Consider the following 15,000-nt stretch of genomic DNA (forward strand, 5'->3'; position numbering starts at 1 on the left):
CACTGTTTAGTAATGCCTACAGTGCACCGTGTGAGGTGAACTGACGACGCTAATCCCCTTCGGCAATGAGGTGAGTGACTGAACAAGGATATTAAAAATAGCTTTCAAGGGCGCTGTATATAATAATAATAATAATAATAATAATAATAATAATAATAATAATCTGTATTAATAAGCTGTATGGTAAGAGCATCAAGGAAATAGATACCCTAATCCAGACTGTAAGGATTGTATCTGGGGACATCAGGATGGAGTTTGGAATAGAAAGCACTACACCAAAGAGCAAATACGGACAGACTATACATAACACGAAAGGGAGGAGGGACGGGACTACTAAGAATAGAGGACTGCGTCAACATCGAGAACAGAGCACTGGGGTAATATCTGAAAACCAGTGAAGACGAGTGGCTCAAGAGTGCATGGGAAGAAGGATTAATAAAAGTAGACGAAGACCCAGAAATATACCGAGACAGGAGAATGACAAACAGAACAGAGGAATGGCACAACAAACCAATGCCCGGACAATACATGAGACCGACTAAAGAACTGGCCAGCGATGACACATGACAATGGTTACAGAGGGGAGAGCTCAAGAAGAAAACTGAAGGAATGATAACAGCGGCACAAGATCAGGCCCTAAGAACCAGATATGTTCAAAGAACGATAGATGGAAATAACATCTCTCCCATATGTAGGAAGTGCAATACGAAAAATGAAACCATAAACCACATAGCAAGCGAATGTCCGGCACTTGCACAGAACCAGTACAAAAAGAGGCATGATTCAGTGGCAAAAGCCCTCCACTGGAGCCGGTGCAAGAAAAATCAGCTACCTTGCAGTAATAAGTGGTACGAGCACCAACCTGAAGGAGTGATAGAAAACGATCAGGCAAAGATCCTCTGGGACTATGGTATCAGAACAGATAGGGTGATACGTGCAAATAGACCAGACGTGGCGTTGATTGACAAAATCAAGAAGAAAGTATCACTCACTGATGTCGCAATACCATGGGACACCAGAGTTGAAGAGAAAGAGAGGGAAAAAATGGATAAGTATCAAGATCTGAAAATAGAAATAAGAAGGATATGGGATATGCCAGTGGAAATTGTACCCATAATCATAGGAGCACTAGGCACGATCCCAAGATCCCTGAAAAGGAATCTGCAAAAACTAGAGGTTGAAGTAGTTCCAGGACTCATGCAGAAGAGTGTGATCCTAGAAACGGCGCACATAATAAGAAGAGTGATGGGCTCCTAAGGAGGTAGGATGCAACCCGGAACCCCACACTGTAAATACCACCCAGTCGAATTGGAGGACTGTGATAGAGAAAAAAAATTATTATTATTATTATTATTATTATTATTGTTAATATTATCATTATTATTATTATCTTTATATTTCAAGCTCAGCATTCCAAAGACTGAATAAAGCAGTAACTACTATACTACTACGGGCTGCTCTACGAGCAAGAGCCCGTGCTGGCATAAGGCCAGCTTAATCTCAAACAACAACAACAATACTAAACTGCTTTTCCTGGGGCCATCTCCTATTTCTCAAAATAAATTCAACTCAGTCCCTTTCCTCAATCCCAAGGAAATACAAATAGCGACGGAAATTGACAAAACAGAAAAGATCTCTTATTTTCCTTTCTTCTTCTTCTTCTTCTTTTCGGGGGTAGGGACGGATACAAATTGGAGGATGTATTTTCTTGGAAGTATTTCCTCGCAATTGGGACCAAAACTAAATGTTTTGTCTTGGGACTACGCTGGGCTGGGCTGAGATATTATGCTGATGGGGGAAGGCATATATACAAATATGGCCATACATATGCATGATCTGTCCATATATACGTACATCTACACATAATTTTAAAGAAACAAAAGCTGAAATATGTACACAGCGTTCAAATGTAGGGCTTGGCAACCATACATAAATATAAACAAACTTAACATATATACAATAGTCCCAGTACATATGTTTGATCGTCCAATATATACTTGATTATACATAAATTTATCCAAAAGTATGTTGGACAACCATACACAAATATGTACAAACTGAGCACACTTAGTTCTACTCTATATCTTTCAGTTACAAAACACAATACGTATATACCACATTCTTTCCTCTGGATAAATTAAGGACCGCCCCGGTCCATTTGCTCAAAATTAATCTCAGCCTTTCGTGGGGGTAAAATCACATAAACACACCAAACAAGCACACAAACACACAAAGTCGTTTCCAGTTACAAAAAACGCAACAATACACAAGACATTCCTTCCCATTCTATAACCCAGAGGACCTATCGTTCCCTCCCACGGTGGGCCATTCTCTTGCCCAAAATTAATTTCAGCCTTTCTAGGGCAAAATCACACAAACAGTCTTTTTACAAAATACCAACGTAAAACTAGTCATTTTGCAAACGCCATTTTCTAAACAACAGTCCGGAGAGGTGATAAGTAAGTAGGTCCATTAATCTGAAGCTTAGGAAAACAACATTACATTTTTTCATTATATTTTCCCGTATTTCGGGGGGAGGGGCGTAGGTGTGAGTTGCTGTGGGTGTGTGGACGTGTAAGTGATAGTCCGGGAGATAGTAATGATATTCATGGGCACACGTAATAATAATAATAATAATAATAAATAATAATATAAACTTAACCAGAGATTAATTTCATCGACGATAATCCTTAAAATGATTTTGGAATGTACCTCCCACCTTGAAAATTATTTTTAAAAATTACTATAATTTAAAATGAGAAAGGTAATCCATTAACTTCTTGAAAAATAAGAATTGGTAAAATGAAAATTAGGTGCGCGAGGTGAACTATACGTATTATAGCAGAATAGTGGTGACATGTTGGCCCTTTATATAGTACAAGTTTAAAATGCCTAAGGTCTTAACATACAAATCTGAAATACCCTGGGATCTTTATACACAAGTTTAGAATGCCTAAGGCCTGTGCGTACATACAAGTCTGAAATATCTTAGGTCTACACATACAAGTCTGAAATATCTTAGGTCTACACATACAAGTCTGAAATATCTTAGGTCTACACATACAAGTCTGAAATATCTTAGGTCTACACATACAATATATACAAAGTCTGAAATATCTTAGGTCTACACATACAAGTCTGAAATATCTTAGGTCTACACATACAAGTCTGAAATATCTTAGGTCTACACATACATATATACAAGTCTGAAATATCTTAGGTCTACACATACAAGTCTGAAATATCTTAGGTCTACACATACAAGTCTGAAATATCTTAGGTCTACACATACATACATACAAGTCTGAAATATCTTAGGTCTACACATACAAGTCTGAAATATCTTAGGTCTACACATTACAAGTCTGAAATAATCTTTAGGTCACATTACAGGTCTACAGATATACAAGTCGAAATATCTTAGTCTACACATACAAGTCTGCAATATCTTAGGTCTACCACATACAAGTATGAAATATCTTAGGTACACTAAAAGTCTGAAAATATCTTAGGTCTACACCATACATAATACAGTCTGAAAATATCTTAGGTACTACACTACAAGTCTGAAAAGATCTTAGGTCTTACACATACAAGTCTAAATATCTTAGGTTACACATACAAGTCTGAAACATCTTAGTCTTAGGTCACACATACATAAGTCTGAAAATATCTTAGGTCTACACATACAAGTCTGAAATATCTTAGGTCTACACATACAAGTCTGAAATATCTTAGGTCTACACATACAAGTTTGAAATGCCCTAGGCCTGCGCACAGAAGTCTGAAATACCTTAGTCCCTATACATGCAAGACTGGAAATACCCTAATCCTATCATATAAATCAAGACTCACACGGATAAGCCTATCACCCCCCAAAAAAAATGACTCCGATAGACCCTACCTTAGGCCTATGTCGATATCCAAATCGCTGACGTCAGGATAAAGCATACTCTTGACGATACGCAATCACAGACATACGCACGACGGAAACGGAACGAAAATACACATAAATGCGCGTCGTAGACACACAGAGGCGGCACCACCAGCCATACGAGTGTGCCAGCAGCACGTAGTATACCATCGGCCTAAACTGAGAGAGAGAGCGAACTTTGACGACCTGTGAGTTTTCGTTTAAAGGGCAGAAGCCACATATACCCTTCAGGTGCCAGTTCGGCAAATAACAATCGTTTATTTACGCATTTTGAAATCGTTCATACAGGATACGATCCACCGAAATGTTTAAGAATGGAGCTGATAGTTCTGTAATGACCTATGATATAACGAATAATTCAGACTGAATTTATAACGGGAATAGGCGGAAATACATTTATCCAAATGGCAACTAAACCAGCCAGGTGGATTGGGTGGACAAATTTAGACCAAAGCGGGTAAATAAAGAAAAAAAAATATGAACAATTAACGTTTCTGAAAATTAATAATACGTCGTCATTAACACGGGGCGAGGAATCCCATTCTCTGAGAGAGAGAGAGAGAGAGAGACTCCGGACGGCTTCAATTATCCGAGAGTTTTTCGGACGCCAGAGGACAAAGAGGGGGAGCCAAAGCGCTTTAATGAAAGGCTCAGTTAACTAGCGCTGCAAAAGTATTCCGTTACCGTTTCGTTGTCCACGTCAAAGAGGCAGATTAGGGTGTCATTACCGTTAATAACATTCCGGTGTGATGTTCATTGATGTTCAATCAAAGGGTTTATTATCCCTGGTTAGGTGGCCAGGTGCCTTTTGTACTGGGTGGTGCCCAGTTGCATGTAAACAATGTGACGGAGAGAGACAGTTTGTCTGCATGTGTATAAATAAATAAATAAAAACAACAAATAATATATATATATATATAATATATATATATATATATATATATATAGAGAGAGAGAGAGAGAGAGAGAGAGAGAGAGAGAGAGAGAGAGAGAGAGAATTTCTGATTAAGCGACCCCCATTACCAAAACCATCTCTCTCTCTCTCTCTCTCTCTCTCTCTCTTTCAGATACGAAAGACAATATTTATAAACAGCACCGGAATTCGCCACAAACAAACACATGAGAGGGAGGTAGTAGGGGTGTCACAGGTCCCCAACGAAGGGTATATATCTAGTGGGGAGGGGGAGGGGGAGGGGGAGGGGAGGGGAGTGGGGGGGGGGGGGGGGGGGGGCTATCCAAAACTGTGAGAAGAGCAATTGTCCAAAATTGGCAAGGCGAGCGAAGGCATCTTTCGAGTTTCTCCCCACTTGACTGCGAGAGAGTTGAAGGCCACCAGTCTTGGTTTAAACTTCGCAGAGAAATGGATCTTCGGAAACTGTCCAATTTCAACCTGACTAAATTTACATGTTCAATACACCACAAAATTTAAGGAAATGACCCCCACATGACCCAAACATTAATTTTTCATTTACACGTGAGTATTTGGAAATTTGAAATAACTCGACAAAATAAATATGAATAAATATAATCAATATAAAAACAAATAAAAAATACATTATGAAAGGTAGAACAAAAAAGATGCAGGATATTTGACCTTTGACCTCTGACCGGTAAGTATGCCCATGAAACCACTATAACACAAGTTTCATTAGTTAAATAAGCATGCAATACACGGAATATCAATTTCATCTGAGTTCAAAAGTATAAATATAAAGTAGAATGCTTTCAAACTCACGAAACAAATACGAGTAAGGCCGAGTTGAAGAAGCTGAACAACTAAGAGAGAATGATCATGCTATTAATGTCATTGTTGTGGCTGATGTTATTGATATTATCACGATCATTATCATTTTGATACTTATCGATATTATTGTTTAATTATGAAGTTGCTGCATTTAACTGTAATTCTGCTAATACTGCAACTATAATAATAATAATAATAATAATAATAATAATAATAATAATAATAAAAATAATAATAATAATAATAGTTACAGTAGTTATTGTTTCACCAGTAGTAGTAGTAGTAGTAGTAGTAGTAGTAGTAGTAGTAGTAGTAGTAATAATAATAATAATATAATAATAATAATAATAATTCAATTAGTATATATTTTACTTCACCAAAACAACTCGGTACATTTTTAACTAACAAAAAAGACTGATTTACAAAAAACTCGACAAATTCTTACAAACAACATTTTACTTTTAGGAGCCTAAAATATGCCACTAAAAAAGGAATAAAAAACTCTAAAATAACCAACTGACTTTAAAAACAAGTTGACCATTGATCTATGACGTCACAGTCACTGATGACTGATGACGTCATTCGTTCCCAAATACCTGTGGTAATTGTTATAAAGGTAGCCTGGATGTTACAACCTCGATCCAATTACAGTGAAAGGAATTGGAACTGGAATTCGGAATTGAGAATTGGAATCTCCGGAATCAATTATTTAATTTGCTCAAGGGTCCAGTGTGACCTTGACCTGTATACAGATATTTGGATGAATGAGACACTCTCATTCCTTCATTATCTTTCCATTTTCTGTCACAATATATTCTCCTCTGATCTTATTCTTGCCATCACTACTTCGGCATTTTCTCTCCCTGTGTTTTCATGATGTTTCACCACACACAGTAGCTTCTCTTCTCTATCACCTACCAGTATAACCTTCTCTCTAGACACTTCCATGCTTATTACCAGTATCTGCAGTTTCTTTTAATTTCTACCCACCAACATCACGTCCGTCCTACCACACTCCACTTAACGACTCAACATTTACAATGAGCCTTTTTTTTAATTTTGCTTACTGTCATCTAATTTCACCAGTCTATGTAACTCTCTTTACCATCACACCCTAACAGAGCACTGCCTATTTTGCCCACTTTCATCAGTCTATGTAGCTTTCCTATACTGTCACACCCACAAACTAAAACACCGACAGTCTGATCTCCCACAGGCAACAACTATTATTTTTTTATTGATTATTATTTATATTTTGGGCTTAGAGCTATTAGCAGTCCTCTTTTCTGGTCCTGAGACCATCTCCAGACAGGTGAGCTAAAAGCTCTTAAAAGAATTGCATTGAATCTTAACGACTCGTTCATCCCCAAATCCTTTCAGATATAACCATTATTTCTAGTTACTTTAAGGTAATACTTTTATTAGTGCGCCTTCCAAGTAACAATCTTATTCTAAAATTTCTTAAAATAAAGTTTAAAGCTTCTTGAACAAAGTCCTTTGAAATGTTGTTTAGCATAAATGTTATTCGGCGTATTTTTATAGTTGATATTCATCAAATCTAGTAGTTTTTCTCACGTTGCTTTACATTTGTCAATATATAAACACTAATCTGTACATATCAAATATCCATAAAATATCTATAAATAAATCTGTAAAGAAAGTGTAATCTTGAAGCATTTTTATGAAATATATTTTTGTGATTGTTTCATAAAATCTCCTTACTGCACTTGAATAATAAAAATGGCAAAGAGTATTTCTGTACATTCTTTATTTCTTAAAATATATTTCTTTTTATTTTCACTGTGATTGCCTAACATAACTATATGTATTCTATAATCAAATTTAAAAAATACATACAATAATTGTGTATAATCTTTCTTAGGATTAAATCTTAAGACTAATATTAATATTTTCATATACTGTTTAAATATATATATTTTTCCATTTACATTATGACTGCCTCAAATAAACGTCCAAGCTTCATTTATGTACTTAATAATTAAATCAATAAAAATTAATTTTGTATACTCTTTGCTTTTTAAGTTTACATCATAAGCCTAACACTAATGTTTATATACTGTTCAAATGTATTTACGAAAAAAAACCGGTTCTAAGCTAAAGCCACTTTCCCTTATCGAAACCTGGCTTGAAACGTGACACACTAATCCAGCTCAGTGGATTACTGCCCCCTTTTTGTGTGCGATGTAATCCTTTAGAAAAGATATCATCCACTTTGGACAGCACCTGTAACTGTATTTTGCTTTGGTCGTTCAAAATAGGAATTTGAAATGTTGACTTTGCCATTTTTTGAGCGGTCTTGCTCAGTGGGCAATTTATTTATTCAGGTTGTAAAACCGTTAACATGAATTCATGGCAGTCTCGTCAAACGCTTTGCGAATACATATATCGCGGACTTGTGTATATATATATATTATATATATATATATATATATATTATATATATATATATATATATTCAAGACCTACTTCCCTATTTTATAACATTTCTAGATGTATATATAATTGAATGGCTATAACGGTTTGCTTTGTAGAATATTTATATATTTTATAACATGGACTTGTGTATATATATATATATATATATATGATATATATATATATATAATATATATATATATATATATATATCAAGACCTACTTCCCTATTTTATAACATTTCTAGATGTATATATAATTGAATGGCTATAACGGTTTGCTTTGTAGAATATTTATATATTTATAACATTTTGGAATGTTTTATTATGCAATTTAATGATTAATCATTATCTTATGCTTCCTAAAATGTTTATAAATAATTAAATGGCAAATTGGGCTTTTTCATATTCATTTCATAGACTTTCAGAACATAATTTAAAATTTCAGTTTTGTAATTTCAGTTTGTATTCATCATTTTTAAAATCTATCGCTAGGTTATTTTTGTAATTCATATACAGAATGCTGCACTAATTCACTAATCTATCTATACCTATCTACATATGTATATATGTGTATATATATATATATATACATATATAATATATATATATATATATATATATATATATATATATATATATATATATATATACACACACATATACATACACATATACTGGAGAAAACTGGAATATCCTGGAATCTCTGTCAATGATTGCTTAGCGAAAGAATATCATAGTGCAACAATAAACATACATAATAACACTTTATTCCTAATACATAACCGCTTCCTACCTTCTATCGTAACGACACTCTGTAATTATACATATTTCCCAGACAAGCAAAAGCATTATTGAATATTTTAATGGTTCCTCGTGTTAGTAATTGACACAATAGTTCATAAAATTCTTATCATTTTAGGTTATAATTCCAGTACCAACTCTGAATAAGAAGATGTAACTCAAAGAAGGCTGAATAATTAACCTAGAATTACGTTTCAGGTAATTTACTTAAAAATAACTCGTCACATTCCTTTCAAGTAATGTTATAATTAAATTCGCACCAGCAACCTAGGAGAGACGATTCTAAGAACACTGAATAATTACTCTTAGAATTATGATGAATTATGCATCGCACCCACTTCTTCAAACTATCGTGGTGTAATTACTTATAAGGCAGCTATTACGAACAATTACGTAAAAGATTTCATGTTCGTTATGATTTAAAAGAAAACTAACTTGGATTTTACGCACAATAAAATGAAGAAGAAATTCGTAATTAAATCAACAATACAAACTTGCCTTAACCACGACAGACAATTACGAATAACTTCGGAAGTTGAATTACTTCCCAGGGATAATTACGACATTCGTAATTGGCGAATTATCCGAAGTGTAAATAGTTTATGAAGGCGTGATTTTAGTCAGCGGTCGACTTGATTCGTTTGTTTAAAAGGATCACGTGACAAGTGACGAGGATTTCTATACGGAAATTGATCCAAAGGGTGGTTCTTATGACTGGCAAGGAGAGAGAGAGAGACCTTTACCTTACAGACCTTACATCTTGTTCGGGTTGCCCCAGGTCCCTCAGTGTGAGGCACCTCTAATGTCTACCAGAGAGTTGCTAGTACATCTTCCGGTATATTTTGCATCTTCCAATCTTGGATGGTCTGGGATGCAGTTTAGATATTTGTCGAGCTTATTCTTAAACACATCTACGCTCACTCCTGATATATTCCTCAGATGAGCTGGCAACGCATTGAATAGACGCTGCCATTATCGATGCTGGTGCGTAGTGGATTAATGTCCTGTGTGCTTTCCATTATCCTGGTATAGTTTTGGGCACTATTAATCTACCTCTGCTTGCTCTTTCTGATATTTTTAGTTCCATGATATTTTCTGCTATTCCTTCTATCTGTTTCCATGCCTGAATTATCATGTAGCGTTCTCTTCTCCTTTCTAGACTATATAATTTTAAGAATTGTAGTCTTTCCCAGTAGTCTAGGTCCTTAACTTCTTCTATTCTAGCTGTAAAGGACCTTTGTACACTCTCTATTTGTGCAATATCCTTTTGATATGTGGGTACCATATCATATTGCAATATTCAAGTGGACTACGAACATATGTTTTATAAAGCATAATCATGTGTTCAGCTTTTCTTGTTTTGAAGTGCCGTAACAACATTCCCATTTTTGCTTTACATTTTGCCAACAGAGTTGCTATTTGATCATTGCATAACATGTTTCCTATTCATCATCACACCAAGGTCTTTAACTGCTTCCTTATTTGTGATGGTTCTCATTATTAGGTCCCTTATATGCATATAGCTTTCTTTCTCTGTCTCCATAATTTATTGATTCAAATTTATCAGAGTTAAATACCATCCTATTTACCTCTGCCCAATCATATACTTTGTTAAGGTCTCTTTGTAGAGCGTTCCTATCTTCATCACAAGTAATTCTCTACTTATTCTTGTGTCATCTGCGAAACTACTCACTACCGAATCCTTAACATTATTGTCTATGTCTTCAATCATAATAACAAACAGTATTGCAGCTAACACCGTACCTTGCGGCACACAGGATATTACCTTGGCTTCATCCGATTTCTCGTCGTTTGCAATAACTATCTGTTTTTCTGTTTGTGTAAAAATTCTTTTACCATCTTCCTACTTTATCCACGATATTGTGTTTTCTAATTTTCTTCGCTAATATATTATGGTCTACTTTATCAAAAGCTTTTGCAAAGTCTAAATAAACCACATCTGTTTCATTTCCGCTTTTCATATTTTTGAATATGTTTCTCACGGTGGACTAACAGTTGGGTTTGTGTACTTTTTCCGGGTACGAAACCATGTTGTCCTTTATTAAACAAATTATTTTTTTATTAAATGTTTCATAATATTTTTCTTCATTACCCTTTCATACACTTTCATAATATGTGATGTTAGACTCACAGGCCTATAATTACTTGCCTCTAGTCTTGATCCACTTTTGAAAGTAGGGGTAATATATGCTAATTTGTGCTCATCATAAATCTTGCCTGTATCTACACTTTGTCTTAATAATATTGCAAGTGGCTTTGCGATAGAATGAACTACTTTCTTTAACAAAATAGCAGGAATTCCATCAGGCCCTGCAGCAGCTCCATTTTAATTTCATTAATAGCCTGCACAATATCAGCTTCATTAATATCTATGTCAGCTAAATATTCACTATTTTCATCCCTTACTTCTATATCATTATCTTCATTATCTATTCTAGGGGTGAATTCTCTCTTATATCGTTCTGCCAGTATGTTGCAAATTTCCTTTTTTTCATTCGTTAATCTCCCTTCAATTCTCAGAGGGCCTATTTCTATTCTTCTTTTATTCATCTTCTTCGCATATGAGTATAATAGCTTGGGGTTTTGCTTGATATTTAATAGGGTTTTTTCTTCCAAGTCCCGTTTTTCATTTTCTTTTGATTGTATAATCTTTTGTTCTGCATTTTCTATCTTACTTTTTAGTTCTATAACTTTCCATGCATTTTTTTCTTTTGCAAGACCTTTTTTCCACTTTCTGATTTTCTGGAACAAGATCCTTCTGTCTCTTGGTATGCATGAATGATGTTTACTTTTCTTCTTCGGTATATATTTTTCCACTATTTTCTCCAATATTTTATATAATATCTCCGTATTTACCCTTATGTCATCACTTACGAAAATGTTATCCCAATCTTTGTTTAATTCTTCATTAATTTCTGACCATTTTATATTTTTACTGTAGAAGTTGTATTTTCCATATCCTTCCCACTTTTTCATTTCTTGCTTATCTCTATTTTCCCTTGCTTTGGAATGAACTGTTTAATTCTATGACATTATGGTGTGAAATATTCGCATTATAAACTATTATTTCTTTAACATAATTCATCTCGTTCACAAATACTAGGTCTAAAGTATTTTCCTTTCTGTTGGCAGGTGATTTATTTGTTGAATGTTGTATTCTAGTAGCATATCTAATAGCTTTTCAAATTGCCTCTTATCTTCTGCACTACTATTACTCTCTTTTGTATATGTATAAGTACAACCACAATCTCCTATTCGTTCTTTCCATTCTACGAAAGGAAAGTTGAAGTCACCAGATAGGAGAATAGTCCAGTCCTTGTGATTTCTACATATATCATCCAATTTTTCAATTATTAAGTCAAACTCTTTAGTATTAGGAGGTCTATATATTACTATGTTCATCAATTTTTCAGATTCAAATTCTACCGCTATTAGTTCACATTCTGAGTTACTATATTTCTCATATATTTTTTCCTTGTTTTTTGTCTTTCCCATATATTGCGGTTCCCCCTTGATTCCTATTTTTTCTATCTGATCTATAAGTTTGGAACCCTTTATTTGATCATCATTCCCAGTCTCTTGGAATACCAGGTTTCACTTATATTCATTATATCTATTTTCTTTTCATTTTGGGTTAGTTCTTCTAAGTACTCTATTTTTCTTTTGAGTTACTCGTAACTAAACCCTGCGCATTCATCACTATGATGGTTTGCGTGTTTTCTCCTTCATTTAATATTGGTAGTAATAAGGATTTTCCCATGTCTCTTTCTGTTCTGGTATGTTGTTCTTTTTTTCATTTCCAGAAATTCTGACATTAAAAAATCCAACTTTTCCATAATATTTGATCTTCCTTCATCATAATTATTCATTTTGTGTCTGAATCTGCAATTTTCTCCGTTTCTGCAATATCCTCTTGCATAATAAATACAGTTATTATCTCTTGAGTAGAATTTCGGAGCTGATGCTTTGAAATTTTTTGCTGACTTACCTCTGCATATCTCATTGGTGGTTTGCTTTTCTCTTTTACCTGATATTCTTGATTTCTCTCTTTATTTGTTTCTTTCTTATTTTGGATTTTATTACTTGGTTGGTTATTTATTTGATTATGATTCATGGCTACAGGGTGCATATATTTGCATTTTTTGTCGAACTTACATCCTTTTCCTTCTTTTAGGTTTTTACATATTTTTGGATGCAGATCTCTGCAATCATCCCCATATCCATCTAAGTATGCACATTTACCATATATTTTATAGTTTTGACATATCTTAGGATGTTTGTAGTAACATCTTTCTCCAAATCTGCAATTCCCTCTTTTCAAAAGGTTGCAGATTTTGTCTTTCTTGTCTATTTTTTCCTCTTTCCCGTCATTGTATAGATCTGGGTAGAGCCTCTTCGGGATTTGCTTTTCTGTTGTCATATCGTAATTTATTTCTTCGTAGGTATGCTGCTTTATTGCCTCATATGTAGTATCAATGAGTATCTCTGCATCCATACTTTTATCTTGTTCTTTGTTTTCCTTATTTTTTTCTGTCATTTCATTTTTGTTTACTTCTCTTCCGTTTTCTCCTTCTTATTTTTCTTCTTCTTTCTTCCTCTTCCTCTTCTTCTTCATCCTCAACTATTTTGTACATTCAATCTTGATTTAATAACATTGTCTATCCATGATAGACATGTTGAACAAAAAATTCTTGTATCTTTTCTCAAATCTTGTATTACCTCAGCACACTGAGAGAGAGAGAGAGAGAGAGAGAGAGAGAGAGAGAGAGAGAGAGAGATCCTACACCAGTCCTGAAATGGAGGAATTGAAACAGTCATATCTCTCTCTCTCTCTCTCTCTCCCCACACAAATATATCATTTCCAACTCGAGTACCACAGATATCCCATATTCTCTCTCTCTCTCTCTCTCTCTCTCCAACATTCCTTTCCCATCTCGAGTTCCCCAGTTATCTCATCTCATCTCATCTCTCTCTCTCTTCTCTCCCCACGCCAACATATCATTTCCAACTCGAGTTCCACAGTTCTCTCTCTCTCTCTCTTTCTCTCTCTCTCTCTCTCCAACATTCCATTTCCATCTCGAGTTCCATTTACCTCGAAGAGGTTCCCTCCTCTCTCTCACACATCATTCTCCGAAAGGCACCTCCTATTTCCACCCCCAGATCTTTGCCAGATACTTCATTAACTGGTAACTGTTCCGAAGTCAAGGTATATTTATATCGTGAGTTGGCCTGTCTGTTTATTTTCTTCTTCTTCTTCCGAAAAATATAGACAATTACTTCTGGTCCCTAAGTTAATTTACCGCGTGAGGTTTCACAGAAAGTCTGTTTTCGCTGATTAAAAATGTTGGTAGTTATTTTGTGATGTTCTTTGGTGCTGAAAAGTACTGTCATTATTATTATCATCACTACAATTACTATAATTATTATTATTATTATCTCAAGTGAAGTGATTTCAACTTCTCTTATGCCCGTTGGATTAATGGAAAGATCAGACTTCTAGCAAAATAAAGTTGAAGAAGTTGAGCAGCTCAGTGGTAGACAGCCAAAGGGAACAGAAGAGAATGAAAAGGCATAAAGTACTGCACCTAGGGACCAAAGAATGGCTGTAACGCAACGGATAAGACAAACTGTAACTAATTACAGTTTACCAAGAAAGGGATTTTCTGATGAATCTAATGAGTGAAATAAATATTAATGTTTTTATTTCGAGGTGAAAAGATATATGACTACATATTTCCCTCTAACAATATCACAATTAATATTCGTTATTAACTGGTCTTCCTAGTCCTGTCACAAAACTCCTAGTATATATATATATTTTTTAATTATATTAAACAGAGACCATTCTTCATGTGCTATGAAATATATAAAATTCCTTCAACGTGACACTTAAATTAAATCAAAATGATATCCAGTGTTCAGTCATTCACGGGACTTTCACTAAAATGAACCTTAACCAAACTGTCAATAGGAACTTCAGGATCATTAGTTTAAGAATGGCATAAAGCATAAGTACTTTGTAACTGTAGTAAGTCTAAAGCAGATACTTTTAAAACGTCCCT

General features: G+C 34.6%; 1 protein-coding gene across 1 annotated transcript in view; it reads right to left on the reverse strand.

Annotated features, from left to right (window-relative positions):
- LOC135209091 (potassium channel subfamily T member 1-like) overlaps positions 1 to 15,000 on the reverse strand; it is a 695,006-nt gene that overhangs the window by 562,366 nt on the left and 117,640 nt on the right.

The sequence above is a fragment of the Macrobrachium nipponense genome, chromosome 37, assembly GCF_015104395.2.
Source record: "Macrobrachium nipponense isolate FS-2020 chromosome 37, ASM1510439v2, whole genome shotgun sequence".
NCBI classification, from domain to species: domain Eukaryota; kingdom Metazoa; phylum Arthropoda; class Malacostraca; order Decapoda; family Palaemonidae; genus Macrobrachium; species Macrobrachium nipponense.